Consider the following 20,988-nt stretch of genomic DNA (forward strand, 5'->3'; position numbering starts at 1 on the left):
CGAGGTAGTGAACAGATCTATGGTTGGCTGACCCCACAGGGCCCAAAGTCTGTTGCAAACATTCTTGAGAAGGGTCCACTCTGTGGGGATGACCTGACCCTTCCGTCTGAGGTGATCTGCCATGACATTCATACCGCCCTGAATGAACCTCGTTACCAGTTAGCTTTCGATCTTTAGACCAGATGAGTAGGTCCCTTGCGATCTAGAACAACTTCCACGAAAGAGTCCCTCCCTGCTTGAAGATGTAAGCCAGGGCTGTGGTGTTGTCAGAGTCCACCTCCACCACTTTGTTAAGCTGGAGGGACTTGAAGTTTATCAAGGCCAGAATAACCGCCAACAACTCCTTGCAATTGATGTGAAGTGTCCTTTGCTCCTGATTCCATGTTCCCGAGCATTCTTGTCCGTCCAAAGTCGCACCCCAGCCCGTGTCTGATGCGTCCGAGAGGAGACGGCGGTCGTGTTTCTGAACAGCCAAAGGTAGACTTCCTTGAGAAGAAAGCTGTTCTTACACCACGCGAGAGAAGACCTCCTCTCTTCGGAAACAGGAACTGAGATCGTCTCTAGCGTCATGTCCTTTATCCAGTGAGCAGCTAGATGATACTGAAGGGGGGGGAGGTGGAGTCTCCCTAACACGATGAACAGGGCCAGCGATGAAAGTGTCCCTGTTAGACTCATCCACTACCTGACTGAGCATCGGTTCCTTCTCAGCATGCTCTGGATGCATTCTAGGGCTTGGAAGATCCTTGGGGCCGACGGAAAAGTCCGAAAAGCTCGACTCTGAAGATCCATACCCAAGGAGACAATGGTCTGGGATGGAACGAGCTGAGACTCCTCAAAATTGACCAGGAGGCCCAGTTCCTTGGTCAGATCCATAGTCCATTTGAAAATCTCCAGACAGCGACGACTTGTGGGAGCTCTTAAAAGCCAGTCGTCTGACGGAGCCGGACACAAGATCATGGTACTGCTGCACAGTCTGTGAACTGTCAATCATGGGCAAGCGAGGAAGTACAGTGACAACCCGAATCTGTCTAGACTGTCTGGGTCGTACAGACAACTCCTTATCGGGTTGCTGAGGTTGCCGCACTGCGTCACAACAAGTCACTTCTGTTGGTTGTTGAACGTCTTCCCCGTGACACATTGACTCCGTAAACAAAAAATCCTCTAACAAGGACTAAGCTTGGACTGCATGTCTTGCAACACAGCTCAAGGTCTATGGGAGCAGGTGTGGTAACAGACGGGATTAGCGACTGAAGTGGAACCATTACCTTCCCTGGAAGCATGTTACGCTTAAATAAAAGTCCATAGGAGGCTATGCAGCTAAAGGCTCCCTCCAAATGACAGAGTCCTCAAGGGAATATCAGAAGGAGGGAGAAAAGAACTTTCTCATCTACAGGGACCATATCCTAGAAAAGCTAAGTTCTCTCAGTGAGGGTTCACTGGTGCAAAAGCAGCAGACTAGAAGGCAACGTTATGAAACTGCTTGACAGTCTAGTGAGTTGGCAACAACCAAAGATGTGTGACTGAGAAGCATGCGGTAAGGTATGCAGAGCATGTTGTATGCAGAGTATGCTGTATGCAGAGCATGCTGAATGTAGAGCATGTTGTATGCAGAGCATGCTGAATGCAGAGCATGCTGTATGCAGAGCATGTTGTATGCAGAGCATGCTGAATGCAGAGCATGCTGTATGCAGAGCATGTTGTATGCAGAGCATGCTGTATGCAGAGCATGCTGTATGTAGAGCATGTTGTATGCAGAGCATGCTGAATGCAGAGCATGCTGTATGCAGAGCATGTAGTATGCAGAGCATGCTGTAAGCAGAGCATGCTGTATGTAGAGCATGCTGTAAGGTAAGCAGAGCGTGTGCATGGCGTTTAACATTTCTCAGAAATTCCATGACCAGTGCTAGAGTGCTTTATGCATGCTTGCATGGGGTTTAAATATCAACATAATATTTACCTTACATTCATAACTCATGATTCATATTTTTTGCCATATTCTGCGATATTGTTAAAAATATATTGCAAGGAATACAAATATATTTTTATAAGTAATACAAATAACCTCCATTATCATAAGGTTTGAAAATGGAGGTAAGGTATGCTGAACAGCAGAGTCAGAACGAGCTGGAACAACAATAGTTGTGGTTTCCTCTTCAAGACTCTGTTGAGGGAACACCTGAGGCTCAGTCTGCAAAGGCTGATCAAAGGAAGTAGCAGAAGGTAGGCGCATGGGTGGAGGAGGCTGACTCCTGGCATGAGTGGCTGAACCCAAGGGTTGCGCTTGCTGAGCGGTTGGCGGAAGCGGAGTAGCAAGTTCCTGTTCCTGTGGTGTGAGCGGAGCGCGATGAGGTAGAGGCTGCGCAGAACAAGGTAAATGTCTCGCAAGCTGAGGCTCCTGAGGCGCAAGGCTAAGGTGTAGTGGTGCTTGCCTTGTGGAGGGTTGAGCTCGCTGCAGCGAGAGCTGAGGAGACTGACTCAAGGACGGGAGAGGTTGTTGTACCTCAACCGAGTGTTGCATCACTGGTGGAGCAGCAAGTGGAGGCGGAGGAAGAGAGGTATAATCCTCCTGATCCCATTGAAAAGGTTGCCTTAAAGAAGGCGGAGGCTGAGCACCACTGGGAACAGCCAACTCAGAACGTGGCTCAACATCGTACGCCTGGCAGGTTACTGCGATCAGGCGGAGCGAGCGCAGGCGGAGGGAGTGTAGGCGGAGGCGGAGGCGCAACACTCTCAGCCCGACACTCACGCATCAAGACCGAAAGTTGTGACTGCATGGACTGCAGTAGAGTCAACTTGGGGTCGGCAGACACTAAGGTCTGCTGAGGTAAAGCCTTAACAGCAGAGATCTGTTGCGGCAGAACCTTACTCCTCTTAGGCGGAGTGCATTCAACTGATGACTGAGGAGAGTCAGAGCTAACCCAATGACTGCATCCGGGTTGTTGAACTCTAACTTCGTACGTCTGGCATAGGTCTGGACTTTATGTTTAAGAGGTCTTGAGACCTGAGACCAGCGTTTTCTCCCCTAAATTCTTCTGCAGACGAGCAAAATAAGGGCTCAATCGTCTGCGGGTGGGAGTGACGGTCTCGGTAAGACACGCCCACAACCACCGAGGATACTTCTGTGCGCCGATCAAGGCCTGCTGAACCCTTTTGTCCTTCGACATTGCTTCTCCCCTGAGCTTGGGAGCTTGCAAGAGGTCCCGGACTGGGAGAACGACTGGCGCGCACAGAAGTACCCTCACGCACAACACTGACACACTTTGCGCTAATCACTTATCACTTTGATTTTCTGTTTGCACTTATTTCACTGAACTCGAAACTTTAAGTGGTTTGTACCTGAAACACGCAATTCTATCCTTTCTCAAAAGTTAGTAATTGCGAAAACAGAATTACAATGTAACAGAAAAATCTAATGAAAGATAAATAATTCAGTGGCTGGAAAGAGACTAAACACTAGATCACTCTAGAAACGTTTACTTTCTTCCCCTAAAGAGACTAGGGAGAAGAGCAAAAACGATAACAACGTTACTCGTACGCCTGGCAGGCTTGAATGAAACGTTTATCCTCCTCTTTCTCCCTCCGTCTCTATCTCTCTCTCTCTCTCTCTCTCTCTCTCTCTCTCTCTCTCTTGACTTAGAACCTGAGAGAAGAGCCCAATTATATATATCGTTAAAACATATTATTGTTAAAGGAAAAAACTGAAATATTTCCCAAAATGAAAAGTTCCTTTATTAGGATTAAAACCATTAAGTTAAGAAAGAATGAACAAAACGCTAGACACGGTTACTCTTAATGCAACGTGAAACCGTGAAAATTCTTTCTCTATCGTAACGATAGAGTGCAAGTTGAACGTTCTGAACGTCAACAACTGCAGAGACAAAACAAAACGTTAGTTCAACTTTGAAAACAGTACTAGACTATCAAAGAAATTCTTTCAAAGACATTAAAATAGCATAATATGTTAACAGGTAAAACCGAAATGACGGGCTCAATGTTAATTAACTTCGGTACCAAGAAAAGACCGCCTACTATTAGGAAGGTCGAATATAAACAAATATAAAAATTAATTTTAATAAGTTTATAAAAAAAGGAAGTTAATCGAAGAGGCCTATAAGAGGCGGAGAGATATAAAATAAATCTATAACTTTTGTTAAGCAAAATTAAGAAAGAGAGTCTATACTCTCTTAGACACCAACACTTCCGTCTAAGGGAAGGGTCGGCCATTTAAAGGTGAAAGAGTTCATACTCTCTTCGTCACCATAATTAATCAAATTAATTCCAAAAGCTAACTAAGCTAATATAGAAGTTTCCAGTAAAGCGACAGCCGAAATGAAAGAGAAATACTTCACCAAAGTCGTGAAAATACTCCAAGAACATAAGCGTATCCCAGAACGTCTTGCCGGAAGCACGACAGAGGAATAATTGAGGAGGTGTCAACAAGAAGTACTTGAGTACCTGGCCACAGGTGGCGCTGGTAAGTACACCCCCTTCTAGTATTGTGATAGCTGGCGTATCCCTCCATAGAATTCTGTCGGGCAACGGAGTTGACAGCTACATGATTATCGGGTAAGTTTAATATTGAAAAGTTAAATTTCATTATTTAACTGATTGGTTTATGTACCTTTTTGGGCTCAAGCCATGACGTCCTGATGGAAGGTTCCTTCGGTAGCTTCCTTGGTATACCCAAGGAAGCTACCGAAGGAACCTTCCATCAGGACGTCATGGCTATCTCACCCAAAACGAGATTTTTCGCTTCGCTCAAAATCCGTTTTATATACATAACAACAACTTTCAACCATCAAACCTCCTAATCACTTGCAAGATCTACTTCAAAGTAGATCGCATTTATGTCAATTTAAAATTGTAAGAAAAAAAAGATCGCGAGTAGTTATACTCCTTATCTAGAATGGTTGCTCATTTCTACTATAAAAAATTTGAAAGAAACTTGTCTACAACTCGTATAATTAGCTTTATTTTGTATACACAACTAATAGCTGATTTACTGAAACCTGAAATATGGTACTTTTATCATATAACCTTTGTAAGATTTTTTTTCATAGATATTTTTGCTTACTCTAAAAAATTCCTCTTTCAACTAATATTACCAATTTCCAACTATTCCTAAACATAGTTTGTCATTCATCATTTGATGACATATTTTCAGAAATTACCAGGTAATTTTATAAGGGATATTCTGGTCAAGCATAACATTCAACAAGAAAACCCCAAATATACCTATAAAACAGATTTAATAACAATATAGAATTTTTACCATTAAGGATGATTCTATTCAACAGAACCCCTATTTAATTCTATTTCTTAATTATGTTTTGATTTACTTGCCTCGGAATTACAAGCTTAGTATTGTCTTATCAGTAAAGCTGAACTAGAAATCACACAGTACTTACAAACAGATACCATGATTACTGTTTTTAGACAAACCTGGGAATATAACTTTCTGACCTTTACTTTTTTATCCATCCATATACCAAAGGCACTTCCCCCAATTTTGGGGGGTAGCCGACATCAACAAGAAACAAAACAAAAAAGGGGACCTCTACTCTCTATGTTCCTCCAGCCTAACCAGGGACTCAGCCGAGTTCAGCTGGTACTGCTAGGGTGCCACAGCCCAACCTCCCACATTTCCACCACAGATGAAGCTTCATACTGCTGAGTCCCCTACTGCTGCTACCTCCGCGGTCATCTAAGGCACCGGAGGAAGCAGCAGGGCCTACCGGAACTGCGTCACAATCGCTCGCCATTCATTCCTATTTCTAGCACGCTCTCTTGCCTCTCTCACATCTATCCTCCTATCACCCAGAACTTTCTTCACACCATCCATCCACCCAAACCTTGGCCTTCCTCTTGTACTTTTTTATATAAAAAAAAAATCTAATGTCATCAAGTTATTGAACAAGAAGAGCTCCTGTAAAATTCATTTTACTATGCATTATAATGTTTACATTACACAATTTCATGAACATACAGTACTCATACATGACAAGTAGCTACTCAAACCAAATACTAACAATGTTCTAGTGACCAGACTTAATCTAAAAATATTCCCTCAAAATAAGCTATGGGGACCAGCATTATGAAGTAGTTAAAAAAAACTGCCATTAATACTCTTATGAACACAATAAATATGTATAAAGATGACTGACTCTAGACTAAAATACTTGCACCTGACTGTAAGAACATGACTTTGCTAAAAGAAACTTCTTGTGATGATTCAGAATTAGTTATACCTTCTTATCAGATAAAGAAACAGTGCAAATATCTCGGTCAAAAGTTGTCCTACAACCATGTTTGTAACATTGCGCATGGTACTTCCTATGTCACTCTTAATAGAATATAATTTATATGAATACAACACGAAGTAGAGCACCATTATATCCTGAATATTCAAATAACTTACTTTCTGCAAGAGTAAAATTTATGTATAATGGAACACGGTAATTTCCCATATAATTTATACATTAAAGATTAAATACATTTGCGCATTCAAAACCTTAACTGGACTAAATCATATCTGTTTAAATCTGTTCTATATACTGTACTACAGCTTTCTGACATTCAATTCTGGGTATAATGATAACGTTTATGTGGGGTTGTGGTGGCCTACTGCTAGCGTTCTTGCCTGGTGATCGCCACACTCAGATTTGAGTCCAGCTCAAACTTGTTTGTTCCTAGGGTCACTGCAACCTCACCATCCTTGTGAGCTAAGGATGGGGGGTTTAGAGGAGCCTATAGCATGCCGAGTCATTGGCAGCCATTGCCTGGCTTCCTTGGTCCTAGCTTGGGTGGAGAGGGGCTTGGGCACTCATCATACCTATATGGTCAGTCTCTAGGACATAGCCATGCTTGAAAGGGCAACGTCACTGTCCCTTGCCTCTGCCATTCATGAGCAGCCTTTAAACTTTTAAATGATTAGTTTATGCTATTTCCCACTGCACCTGGAAGTCTAAGTCTACTGACAGAAAGTTATAATTCCCTACTGGAAGAAAAAGTCGTTTATCAAATATAACCGTTATAGTAATCAAATAGCTAGACTCGCTACAAACATCAAACAAGGGGTCACAGGTCTAATCAGTTTATGAATAATTTTTGGGCATATGGGGAATGAATTACTAAACTTACAAATAATCAATATTATTCTTATTTTACTAATACATTATGAATTTTAAGGCAATATTACAATTATTAATTATTCGCCAAGTATCATTCAACAGGTGCAAGAAATATGACATTCTATGGCCCTAAAGGCGAGTGGTTAAAACCTGTGACCCATGAAAGGATCCTATCTAATCTTATATAAGCTACTGCATCACTGATAAGACTTTTTGAGAATTTACCTATTGAAAAACATTTGTATATCTGGAATGACCTGATAGTATACAGCCTAATAATGTATAGTAATAACAAAATCTATGACCATCTCAAAAAAAATAATTTGAGAACAATCTCACTTTCAAGAGATGTTTTTTTATATTGGACTTTTGTTTTTATAGTATTTGCTAAAAAATATATTGTACACTATTCATAAGCTACCTTCCATAGATACTTATCACCTAACTTGGTAACCTAACTGATGTGTAAACTTTTGAATAAACTTAATGAAAATTTTAACTCATCTTTGAACTGATGTCCGTTAAATATTACAGGCTCCATCCCTGATATTAGCTTTGATATGAGTAATTTAATCTTGTTTCATCGGTGTTTCTTTAGCTTTCATCTATTTCTCATATCATCTGGATCAGGTTGCCGACAAAAAAGTTTTTTTTTTTTGTTCACTGCCTTTGGCTTTCAAATGTGCAGGAAAATAAACACATCTGAAAGAAAAGTAAAATATCTTTACTCCAAATGTTCACTTTCAAGTCATAACCTGACTTTGGATCATTAATTTGATGAATGTCACTTTATAGGATTACCCATTAGAACAAATGAAACATTCAACTTCATCATTATAGATTAATATAACAGACACTTTTGAATAATAAACTTGACCATGGTGTGATGTTCATAACTAAAACATTTGAAGGATGAACAGGACTAATAACCAGAGTTTGTGAAAAAAGAAACACGGTGACAACAAAGTTCAGCTTGGATAATTATCTGAAACTATTGTAGCCGCCCTGTATACAATATTATGAGATTGGTGCTTTTATATCATCAACCTTATTCTTTAAACATGACAAATTCGAAGATAATTTGTATTTTTCCTAACCATACAAACCTTAGCTATTTACATTGGGTATACCTTTTAGCGTTGCTGAAATGACGAGCCAATAGTTTTTAACGAGGGTTAATTACCCCCGCGCTAGTTAGCGGGGGGTAGGGGAAGGGTAGCTTGCTACCTCCCCCCCCACACACACACACACACCGGTGATTTGCTTCACTTCACTTAGAGGTAGGACTTGACTCAGGGGCCAGGGATGGCGGGCACATACGTGTAAATAGCTAAGGGTTGTATGGTTAGGAAAAATACAAATTATCTTCGAATTTGTCATTTGTTCCGTAACCGAAATACAAACCACGCTATTTACATTGGGTGACTTACCCCTTAGGAAGGGTGGAAAGTCCCCAGCCTTACTGACTTCGGCTTTGCCCGGGGGCTCAATCCCTCAGTGAGCAGCACTTGAGAAAAGGAGCCCCTGCACCTCACAAGTTCCTAGCATCTCTAGGAACGAGTGCCCTACATAAGCAGTGTGTGGAGGAGAGTGTGACTCGTCCTATGAAGTTGACCTTGAGACCTTTAGATAGGAATCTAGGATAGGACGTTCCCAATACCACCTCGTCAGGGTTTGGGGGGACGCAACAGTATTAAGCTTAATACTAGGAGTAAGCTTAATACTAGGAGCACAAAGAAGCATGGGTTACCTGCATAGGTCAAGGTCAGCTATGCGAGGACCAGGATGCTACTTCCCCAAGAGAGGGGAGAATGAAGAAAGAAGTAAAGGTCAGACATACTCTTTCATACACGCAGACTAAGACCGGGTAACAACGCCCTCAACCTACTGCTACTTGTCCAAAAAGGAGCCTGAGGTTAGACCAGCTGCTGTGCAGTGTCCACAGGGCCGATAGAAAACGTATCGAGGCTCCTGTGGGTCACGTCTTGCAGGTAGTGGGCTGTGAAGGTCGTCTGACGCTTCCAGACCCCAGCTTGAAGTACCTGCGTCACAGAGAAGTTTCTCTTGAAGGCCAGGGATGTAGCAACACCCCTGACAGCGTGTGCCCTAGGGCGACGTGACGGAGGAGGGTCTGGATTCAAGGCATGGTGGATAACCCTTCAAATCCAAACTGAGATGGTGTTCCTGGTGACCCTCCTCTTAGTCCTGCCTGTGCTCACAAACAAAGCTCGCACTTGAGGACGGACTGCAGCCATTCTCTTCAAGTAGTGCCTCAGACACCTCACTGGACATAGTAGCAGCTGGTCTGGGTTGCTTGTTACAGAACGGAGACTTGCTATCCTGGAAGAGTCGAACCGAGGATCCGGCACTCCAGGATTCTGAGTCTTGGCTACAAACTCATGGACGAACCTGAACGTTACCTCCCCCCATCCCCTTGAATGGGCGATGTCGTACAAGAGACCATGAAGTTCACTAACCCGCTTGGCCGAAGCCAAAGCGAGTAGGAAAGCCGTCTTCCAAGACAGGTGGCGATCGGAGGCCTGGCGTAAAGGTTCGAAGGGAGGTCTCTTAAGAGCCCTGAGGACTCAAACCACGTTCCAAGGAGGTGGTCTCACTTACGACTGGGGGCAGGTAAGTTCATAGCTACGTATGAGTAGAGTGTGTTCTAGCGAGGAAGAAATATCCACGCCCTTCAGCCTGAAGGCCAAGCTTAAGGCTGAGCGATAGCCTTTCACCGCTGAGACAGAAAGGCGCATTTCTTCCCGCAGATAAACGAGGAAGTCCGCTATTGCTGGAATAGTGGCATCGAGTGGAGAGATACCCCTCCCACGACACCAACCACAAAAGACTCTCCACTTCGCTTGGTAGACTCCCTCAGAGGACCTTCGCAGGTGCCGAGACATTCTCTCCGCAACCTGTTGCGAAAAGCCTCTCTCCGTGAGGAGACGCTGGATAGTCTCCAGGCTTGAAGCCGAAGCGAGGCCACAGCCTTGTGAGGGACACCAGAGTGGAGTTGTCTGAGAAGCTCGTGTCGTGGAGGAAGTTCCCTCGGGAGCTCCGTCAGGAGCTGCAGAAGGTCCGGGAACCATTCCGCGCGATGCCATAGCGGAGCTACCAGAGTCATCGAACAGTTGACCGATAGTCTGGTCCTGTTGAGCACCCTTCTCATCAGACAGAACGGTGGGAAGGCGTACACGTCGATGTTGTCCCACCGTTGCTGGAAAGCATCTTGCCAGAGTGTCTTGGGGTCCGGGACTGGGGAGCAGTACAGAGGCAGCTTGAAGTTCAACGCTGTCGCGAACAAGTCCACAGTCGGGGAACCCCACAAAGTCAGGACTTTGTTGGGCATCTGAGGATCCAAAGACCACTCGGTACTCACTATCTGCGAGGCCCTGCTCAGACTGTCGGCGAGCACATTCCTCTTGCCAGGAATGAAGCGAGCTGATAGTGTTATCGAGTGGATTTCGGTCCACCTCAGAATCTTTACTGCAAGATGGGATAGCTGCTGCGAAAAAGTGCCTCCCTGCTTGTTAATATAAGCCACTACCGTGGTGTTTTTGCTCATCACCACCACGGAGTGACCCGCCAGGGACCGTTGGAACTGCTGAAGAGCCAGAAAGACGGCCTTCAATTCTAGCAGGTTGATGTGTAGGCACTTTTCTGATTCTGACCAAAGGCCTGAGGCCCTCTGGTTCAGAACGTGCGCCCCCCACCCTTCTTTTGACGCGTCCAAAAACAGAGTCAATTCCGGGGGGAGGACGAGAAGACTCACTCCCTTCCGCAGGTTCTCGTCGACCAGCCACCACCGCAAGTCCGTCTGTTCCAAAGACCCCATCGGGATCAGAATGTCCGGAGAATCGGATCCTTGATTCCACCGGGACTTGAGCCGTCACTGTAGGGATCTCATCCTGAGGCGGCTGTTTGGAACTAGACGAGCCAGGGAGGATAGGTGACCTAAGAGATGCAACCACGATTGGGCAGGGAGCTCTTCTCGCCTGAGGAAGGGTTCCGCCACCCTCCTCAGCCTTGCTATCCGGTCGTCTGATGGAAAGGCTTTGTGGAGATTGGTGTCTATCAGCAAGCCTAGATAAACCAGTCGTTGGGACGGCTGCAGAGAGGACTTCTCGAGGCTTACCACGATCCCCAGATCCTGGCAAAGATCCAGAAGCCTGTCTCGGTGCCGAAGAAGGGTCGACTCCGAGTCTGCTAGGATCAGCCAATCGTCCAGATAACAAAGGAGACGAATGCCGTTCCTGTGCGCCCAAGATGATATCAGGGTGAACACTCTGGTGAACACCTGAGGAGCTGTGGAGAGACCGAAACACAGCACCTTGAACTGGTAGATCTTGTCGTCTAGGCAGAATCTCAGGTACTTCCTGGAAGACGGATGGATTGGGATCTGGAAGTACGCGTCCTTCAGATCCAGTGTGCACATGAAGTCTTGTGGTCTCACCGCAAGTCTGACCGTGTCTGCTGTCTCCATGCTGAACCGGGTTGCTTGACAAACCCGTTCAGAGCCGAGAGGTCGATGACAGGTCTCCAGCCTCCAGACGCCTTCTTTACAAGAAAGAGTCGACTGAAGAAGCCTGGGAAGCCGTCGACGACCTCCTGGAGAGCACCCTTCTTTAGCATGGTCTCGACTTCGGCCCGAAGGGCCAGCCCATTTGCCAACCCTGTGGCATAGGAGCTCAACGACACTGGATTCGCTGTCAGGGGAGGTTGAGATGTTGTGAACAGGACGCGATAGCCTTGGCCAATCACTGAGATCGTCCAAGCATCGGCCCCATGTTGCTGCCACCTGCGGACGCAACGCTGAAGGCATCCCCCCACAGGTGGACACGCAGGGGGACTGCCACCCCTAGGGCTTGCGGCCGCGGCCGCCACCCCTAAGAGCCTTGCCTCCCCTGGAGGACTTGCCGCCCCTCTTGACCTTGGCTGGAAAGGGCTGGAGCTTAGACACCACTTTCTTAACTGCCGGTGCCTGCTTCGGAGTCTTACGAGGCTGCTGCTGCTGTTGTGGCGGAGCTTGAGGCTTATAGGGCCGAGCTGTAAGGGCCCTATGGAGGAGGGAGTCCGTGCTGGATTTCCTCCACCTCTCAGCCGTTCGCTCCATGTCCTGTGGCTCGAACAGATTCTCCCCAAGAAGGGATGCATGTCTGAGCCTACACACATCCACGGCGGGGACCTTCGGATGGAATCTCTCGGCCACCGCATCGCGCCGCTTCAACACCGAGTTGGCCCACAGGGTGGTGACCTGATGCGCCAAAAACTCGATGGAGCGGGTGCGCGAGAGTAAGAAGGTCTCCAGGGCCTTCCTATTGGTTTCCTTAGACAAGTCCTCGGAGCGCAATAGGATGCCCAGAGTTCCTAGACAAAAATCCAGCCACGAAGTGGCCTGCATGGCACACTTCGCGACCTTTTCATGGCTCAGGATCTCTGCCACCGAGAACGACACCTGCTGGGCAGAGAGCTTCTCAAGGGGAACTCCCTTCGCCAGCTCCTCCACGGAGTGATGGAGAGGAAGAGCGAGACTGGACTCACACAAGATCTCAAAATACCTCCTCTGCGGAAGACGAGGAGGGATGAGTTTGTTCCCGGCAGAGGAACGACTGGAGGAGGCAAGAATCGCAAGCTGGGCGTTGGCCCTGGCTCTGGCACTCTTCAGACCCCGCGACCAGGGCAGAGCCGCACTGGACTTAGGCGCCTTCAGAACGTCGAACACTTCGTCCAAGATAGTGTCCTTGCCTTCACGGGGGGCGATCACGGGGTCCATAAGCCCGTTGAGTTGCCTCATCAGGCTCAGGACCTGCCAGAAGGCATGTTCAGATTCCTGATGATCTCCTCCTTGCGGGCTGGCAGCTAAGTCTCCTGTCCCCGGAATCTCTTCCTGGGGTGAAGCGTGGACGTTCCCCCGGGGAGCCGCGGGTTCCTGGCGAATCCTCGAAGAAAATTTCAGGATGGTCTTGGAGTCCTTGGATTCCCTCCTGGGAGGGATACAGGATCTCAACAAAGAGGTTCGAAGAGCCCCTTCCGCACGAGACGACTCTCCTCCATGAAGAGAAGGCTCCCCCCTTGGTGCCGAGGGGAAGACTACCGCTTCACTGGACTCACCCGAGAACGGAAAAGACTCATCCATGGGAGAAGGAGAAAATGCTCGAGCAGGAGAAGGGGCCTTCGCAACAGACCTCTTGGGAACCAACTTCGCCCTGGGGGAAGTCACCACGAAGTCCACTCCTCTCTTTCTCTTCAGCGTAGGAGAGGCAGCCGTTGGTTTGTCGCCCTGATCGGTGAGTGCTGGTTTCATTACCCTCACTAACGCCCGCATCAGAGGACCAAACCAAGTCTGTTGCTTCACGGACACAGAGTCCGAAATCCTCGCTGGAGGGAAGGGGATCAGGCGATCCTTCGGAGAGGACACCACTGGACCTGCCTGAAAAGAAAGGGGGGAAGAAAGACGCACTAACCGCTCTGCAGTGTCTTCCTTGTCCTGCACAACAGTCCTGCGTTTAGATGGAGGCGATCCAGAGCGCTGTCTGGGAACACGCGTTCCTGCTGCTATCACTGGCTGCGAAATTCGCCGCGAACAATAGTCACCCGAAGGCGAACAGTCGCGCGGGCGCGCAGGCGAGAGGTCGTGCGGGTGCGCAGGCGAGTGGGCGCGAGGGCGTACAGGCGAACGAGCGCGAGGGCGTACAGGCGAACGAGCGCGAGGGCGTACAGGCGAACGAGCGCGTGGGCGAGCCGGCGAACGAATGCGTTGGCGCGATGGCGAGGGAACGCGTTGCCGTGAGGGCGAGTGAGAACGCTTCGAAGATCGCTGGTGACGTAGGTCAGGAGACCTGTAGCGCGAGGGAGAGCGATTGCGAGCAGGCGATCGGTGGTAAGCTGGCGAACGCTGGCGCGCGTATAACGCGCAGGTGAATGATCGCGCGAGGGCGAGCTAGCAGAGGGCGAACCATGTCCTTCCAAAATCTCTGGCCAACGACGCGTTGGAGACCGCGTGTGCGCAGGCTGTAAGTCACGCGGGCGGTCCAGAGATCGCCAATGATCAGGTGATCGTTGACGCGTAGGAGAACGCTGACGAGCAGGCGATTGTAGGATCGTCTGTGAACGCTGGTGAGCAGGTGATCGCTGGCGAGCAAGAGGGCGACGCGTGAAATCCTGTGAAGGAACAGTTGGTGCGGCGCGTTCACGAACAGGAACAGGAAGAGCGTAGGCGCGTGGGCGAACATGTGCTTTAGAAACACGCGCTGGAGAACGCAGACGATGTTGAGTAGAAACAAGAGGATCGCGAGAGAGCTCAGGAGACTGATGGCGCGCAGGGTGCCCAACAGCGACTGCAGGATGTTTAGAGACCACAGGGGAGCGCTGGCGAGCAAGAGGGCGATGATCCTCAGAAGGGCGATGATCCTCAGAAGAGCGCTGACGAACGGAAGAGCACTGACGATCAGAAGAGCGCTGACGAGCAGGAGAGCGCCTGTGCGCTAACACTGCAGAAGGGCGAGCAGGGGAACGCTGGCGCGCTGAGCGCTCTTCAGGAACCACAGGATGGAGGATGACCTCAGGAGAGCGCTGGCGAGAAGGAGGGCGAACATCAGAAGAGCACCGGCGTACAGGTGAGCGCTGACGAGCAGGAGAGCATTGACGAGCAGGAGAGCGCTGACGAGCAGGAGAGCGCCTGTGCGCTAACGCTGCACGTGAAAGGGAAGAATCCTTTTGCCCCGAAGGCACCGTTGCCCGTCGGGTGACGAGGTCCCCAGAAGGTGAAGTCCTAGCAGGAGTAGGAGACAGGTCCCCAGAGAGGTCCAAAGGAGCTGGAGCTGTAGGCTGAATACGACGAGGAGAGTCCCCTTCGGAAGAAGAAGATCCAAAAAGGCTCCTCTTAACACCCTTATAAGGGGATGGGAGGCCCTTGCGACGCAGCGGACGGTGAGCCTTACGGCGAAGGCGGCCACGAGGAAGATCATCAGGACCATCAGTCCTCCGAAGGGAAGTCTGAGTCAAGGAACTCCCCTTAGAGGGAAGCTGGACAGCAGACGAGCCCGTAGAACTCCCTTCCCCCTTCGAAGGATGTACGGAAAGGGGAGGAGAGCCGTCAGCACCAACATCCTCAACTGCACCTGCAGAGGATTGCCCCGCCCCGTCGGAGGCCTCTGCCACCACGACGTTGACGATAGACAGAGGGTCTACCTCTGCTACCGCCGGCGACTGCTTAACGGCGGTCCCAATGAGACAAGGTCAATCAGGGCAACCCTGGAGGGCAAGCCCTTAAGCCCCAGGGAAGCCCAAATCTGTAAAAGATCATCATTAGACAGTGGATTATCAATAACTTCCCCCGGAGGAGGAGGGGGAACCGCCCCGCTATGGGAGGCGACGCCCTCTCCCCTATCCCAAGGTCGGGAAACAGAACTAGGGCCTGCTCTACCACTCGGCCGACTCTCCTTAGGAGCCGGACGAGGGGGAGCTTCGGAGGAGGTTTGGGCGACGAAAGAAGAGTCCCGAGATCCTTCCTCCTTCAAGGCAACCCCAGAAGGAGAACGGTCTCTCTTGGACTTCTTCTTACGCCGGCGGCCAAACCTCTCCCACTGGGAGGCAGACCACTCCCTACACTCACTACACATGTTTTCTGGTCACACCGTCGGCCTCGACACTGTGGGCAAAGGGTGTGAGGATCCGTATCCGTGGCCGACATAAAGGTCCCACAAGGGCGGCTGGCAATACCAGGGCACGCATGCATAGCAAAGACAAAGGTAGTCAACTTCAAACACACAAAAGCTGTAGAGAAAAAGCAGAAAAAAGATTAAAGGCTGTCAACGAGGACGTTGGACAGACACGTCTGTTCATCGCTGAGCCAAAAGTGAAGTGAAGCAAGTCACCGGTGTGTGTGTGGGGGGAGGGAGGGGTAGCAAGCTACCCTTCCCCTACCCCCCGCTAACTAGCGCGGGGGTAATTAACCCTCGTTAAAAACTATTGGCTCCTCATTTCAGCTACGCTAAAAGGTAAACCCAATGTAAATAGCGTGGTTTGTATTTCGGTTAGGGAACAAAATGGTTTTATGAGTACTATTCTTGATAAGGTTACCGGTATCGTCATTGCATTGGTAATACGGCATTTGAAGTATTAAGAAGTTAATAAGATTAAAATCTCACAAATAGAGCTGTCTGTCTGTCTGTCTCCAAATAGTTCTTGTTTAATTATGTAGATAATAAACTTTGGAACAGTCTTTGTTCTTGTGGAGGAACATCAGGTGAAAATATAAGTAACCCATCCGATCCCAAAACTGTTTCACGTACAAACCTATAATTAAAACATTGGCCCATGTAACACATTTAAGTTGTTTCTTACCCAAGTCTAGAAGACTGAAAAGTGAGGTCTTTCTGCAGGAATGGCGACTATTGATTGGAATCCACTTTCAACCGTTCGGTGAAGGTATAATGTAGTTGTTTCCGGCATGATGTTGAGAAGCTGTTCGAGCCCCCTGTTCTGTTGAATTAATATATTTGTTTAACTATAACAGTCAAACATGAAAAATATATTTGGTAAAAAATTCATGCGAAAGATATTTTTACCTGGTGAATGAACATATATAAAGACATTTTGACTCCCCAACAGAGAACATAAATTATCTCCCTATCTGATCGTAGCATCTCAATGTTCTGGGTATATGCATCAGTTTCAGGATCTACAGAGAGTTCATATTAATTAACAAAGATACATATAAGCTACCCATCACTAACAAAATCCTTACCCACTTCAGCTGGATAAAATGTTATTTCTTGGCCAAAAAAGTATTAATATTCTTTAATTACTCACCAAGTAGAGTCATTAATAAGTTTTGGTCTCTTGCTCTATGCCACCATACATATACATACCAAAAAAAAGGTGTCCCACTATTACATTTTTTCCTCCAAAACTTTGATTTATTTACTTGAAAGCCAATGCTGATCCCCACAAAATACAATTCTTCTTCTTCTTCTTCTTCTTCTTCTTCAAAAAAAAAAAAAAAAAAAAAAAAAAAAAAAAAAAAAAAAAAAAGACTAGATTTAACTAGGTACAATTATTCTTGGCAACAATTTTCTGTAACTTCCAAGCAATGAGACCTACTTTTAATAATCAATGTCTGTTTTATCTAGACAAGGTTACGGTTGACACAGTCATGGCTGAAGGAAATCTGAAGGAAATGATTTAAGCAGTTGTATACGAACCCTTTTGACATTTATCTTCACTGTATGGCTATAAGCCCAATGATGAACTTAAAAAAAAACTTTTATGAATCAGAATTTTTGGCAAAACTCAATACGTTACACAAGTAAAATTGCAGTTTCAACCATATATGGATATCCAATTTGAAAATATATTTTCTCTAGCTTAAAAAGTGTGTTTTCAACCAATTTGACATTGAATTCTGCTGCAAATAATACAGGACCCCATTATTGAATACCATACTGGGGTTCCACAGCAGGAAATATGACAAATTCGAAGATACAGTAATTTGTATTTTTCCTAACCATACAAACCTTAGCTATTTACAAAGGGTATTACTTTTAGCGTAGCTGAAATGGCGAGCCATTAGAATTTAACGAGGGTGTATTACCCCCCGCTAGTTAGCGGGGGGGGGGGGGGGTAGGGGAGTGGTAGCTAGCTACCAATCCTCCCCCTCACACACAGGTGAATAATCACTTTCACTTAGAGGTAGGACTTGTCTTGGGGGACAGGGCTGGCGGGCAAATATGTGTAAATAGCTAAGGTTTGTATGGTTAGGAAAAATACAAATTATCTTCGAATTTGTCATTTGTTCCGTAACCGAAATACAAACCACGCTATTTACAGAGGGTGACTTATCCCTTAGGAAGAGTGGAAAGTCCCCAGCCATACTGGCTTTGGCTTTACCCGGGGACTCAGAATCCGAGTGAGTCGCACTCGAGAAAAGGAGTCCCTGCACCTCACAAGTTCCTTGCTCCGAAAGGAACCATGTGGCCTACGTAAGCTTGTGTGTGAAGGAAGAAGTGTGACCCGTCCTAGGCAGTTGACCTGGAGTTCCAGAAGGAACTCTGGGTTAGGACGTTCCCAATACCACCTCGTCAGGGTATGGGGGACGCGACAGTATTGACTCAAAACTCGGAACACAAGGAAGCATGGTTTACCTGCAGAGGTTCGAGGTCAGCTATGCAGAGACCAGGATGCTGCTTCCCCGTAGAGGGGATGATGAAGAAAGAAGTAAGGGCCAGACATACTTCTTTCGTTCATGCAGACTAAAACCTGATAACAATGCCCTCAACCTTCTGCTACCTGTCCAAAAAGGAGCCTGAGGTTAGACCAGCTGTTGTGTAGCCACCACAGAGCGATAGAAAACGTATCGAGACTCCTGTGGGTCACGCCCTGCAGGAAGCGGCCTGCGAAGGTCATTAGACGCTTCCAGACTCCAGCTTGTAGCACCTGCGTCACAGAGTAGTATTACTCGAAGGCGAGGGACGTTGCGATGTATCCAACATCGTGCTGTAGGGCGACGTGACGGGGGAGGGTCTGGAGACAGATCGAGATGAATGTCCTTGAGTCCGGGCTGAAGAGGTATACTGGTGACTCTCCCCCCATGTCCTCCTTGTGCTCCCAAATCGGCTGCAACTGAGGACAAACTGCAGCTGTTCCCAGCGCTAACCTCTCGATTCCTTTACTGGCAAGAAAAAGAAGGTCTTGGGACATCAGATACAGAATGGAGACTCGAAATCTTGAATGAATCGGACCGAAGGCCCGGGACCCTCAGATTCTGAGTCTAGCCAACAACTCAGGAGCGAGCCTGAATGTTGCCTTCCCCTCTTCCTTAGAAAGGGGGGAGTAGTAAGAGACCAAGAAGATTGCTTACACACTGGCCGTGGCCAGAGTGAGCAGAAGACCCAAGGCGGAATACAATCCGAGGCCTGTCGTAAAGGGTCTTGAGAAGATCTCTTAAGGGACTAAAAGTCCGAGCCATGCTCCAAGTTGGAGGTCTTCCTCCGACTAGGGCAGGGACGATCGTAGCTTCGCATGAGCGAGAACAGATCCAGCGGGCAGGAAAAAGTTATTCCTTTAAGCCTGAAGGTCAGGGAAAGGCTGAGCGACAGGCTTCATTGCCGAGAGCGGAAAGGAGTTTCCTCCCGCCGAAAGGCAATAAGACCGTTATTGCTGGAGAAGAGGCCTCAAGGGAAGAGGTACATCTCCCACGGCACCAACCACCTTAGCCTCTTCACTTTGCCTGGGAGACCCCTGTGGATGACTATCGCCGAAGACGCGACCTCCGTACCGCGACTGTAGCGGGTTGTCTCTTCTTGAGGAGGAAGCGTAGTGTCTCCAGGCATGAAGCCGAAGCGACGCCCCGGTTCGGGAGAGATGTCGCAGTGTGGTTGCTTGAGTAGTCTGCGCCGTGGGAGAAGCTCTCCCGGGAGTTCCGTCAGGGGAAGCAGAGGGTCCAGAAACCGTTCTGCGCATAGTCCCAGTGGAGCTCTCCCATTGAAAGGTTGACAGACAACCTGGTCTTGTTGAGACCCATTGTCCACAGACAAAAAGGAGGGAAGACGCAGGCGTCGAAGTTGTCCCACCATCACCGGAATGCATCTTGCCAGAGTCTCGGGGTCTGAGACTGGGGGGAAGAATAGCGGAAGCTTGAGGTTCCAAGCTGTCGCGATCAGGTCCCCCAGACCAGCACTTGCTGGTTACCCAAGGTCAAAGACCCCCAGGTACACTCTCTCTACGAGGCTCTGCTCGGATAGTCTGAGAGAAACATTCCCCTGCCTGGAATGAGAGAGCCGATGGTGGTATTGAGAGAATCTCAATCATCCTGGTATCTCTACTGCAAAATGTGAAGGTGTGAAAATGCGTTCCCTGCTGGTTAGAATGAAGTCGACGCGCAACGGGGCGACTCGGCAGGAGCTGTAGGATCTGAAGAGGGGCCAGACTAAGGCCCCTAAGCCTGCCTGAATGATGGAGAGGTATCCTTCAGGTCTTGACCATAGGCCTGGACCGGAACATGCTCCCCCCCCTTTCCTTTGACGAGTCCGAGAACCGCATCAAGAATGTGGGGAAAGGACGAGAATATCCACTACCATCAAGAGGCTCCATAGGTCAACACCCATTGCAGGTCTAATAGTTCCGCTGGTCCCCTAGGGCCAGGGAGTCCGGTTAAACATTGCCTGAAGCCACCGGAACTTGGATCGCCCCACATGGAACTTATCCTGAGGCGACCGTTCGGACTATAGACGGGTCAATGAGGAAAGAAGAACTAGGAAACGTTCCAAGGTAGGGCTGAAAGCTCTGCTTGACTGAGAACAGGTACTGCGACTCTCTTCAGTCTTGCCACAGTCAACCGAAAGGAAGGCTCGGAGGATGTGGTAACAGAATCTGGCGTCCCCAGGTGGTCACCCATCCAAGTACCGACGTTGCTTAACCTCGCTGGACGGACGAGAAGCGGGGTTTCCAACGTGGTAAGGCCGTTGACTCAATATCATGGCCAGATACTCCAGATGTTGAGGCAGAGAAAGAGAAGGCTCCAAGCAAAATACCATGAGCCCACACTCATGGTAAGCATCCGTAAGCTTGTCCCGGCGCTGAAGAAGGTCGAAGCCGAGCCTACCGGAGTTGACCAGCCCTCCAAACAGCAGAGGAGGCGGAAGCCTGCACCTGAGCGGCCAAGAGGAAGGCAGGGAGAGTTCTCTGGGGAAACAAACCTGCTATGCCACGGCGGGATAGCCACACTGCATCATAAGCAGGAATACTTGCAGTCTAGGCTGAATTCGACGAGCACCCTGGAAGATGGATGGAATGGAAACTGAAAGTACCCGTCCTTCCGATCCAGGGTTTAAGGAGTCCTGTCGCCTCGTTACCAGTC

The 20,988-nt window shown here is 48.2% G+C and overlaps 1 protein-coding gene and 1 long non-coding RNA gene across 2 annotated transcripts in view; one reads left to right on the top strand and one right to left on the bottom strand.

Moving 5' to 3' along the window:
* The window catches only part of LOC137643873 (lysosomal-associated transmembrane protein 4A-like), a 199,048-nt gene that overhangs the window by 54,544 nt on the left and 123,516 nt on the right, over positions 1-20,988 (top strand). The gene's annotated exons all lie outside the window — the stretch shown is intronic.
* The window catches only part of LOC137643495 (uncharacterized), a 37,788-nt gene that overhangs the window by 11,288 nt on the left and 5,512 nt on the right, over positions 1-20,988 (bottom strand). The window contains exon 2 of the long non-coding RNA XR_011044966.1: positions 16,476-16,613. This is a non-coding gene — a long non-coding RNA (uncharacterized lncRNA). The remainder of the gene's footprint in view (positions 1-16,475; positions 16,614-20,988) is intronic.

The sequence above is a fragment of the Palaemon carinicauda genome, chromosome 7 (assembly GCF_036898095.1).
Source record: "Palaemon carinicauda isolate YSFRI2023 chromosome 7, ASM3689809v2, whole genome shotgun sequence".
NCBI lineage: Eukaryota > Metazoa > Arthropoda > Malacostraca > Decapoda > Palaemonidae > Palaemon > Palaemon carinicauda.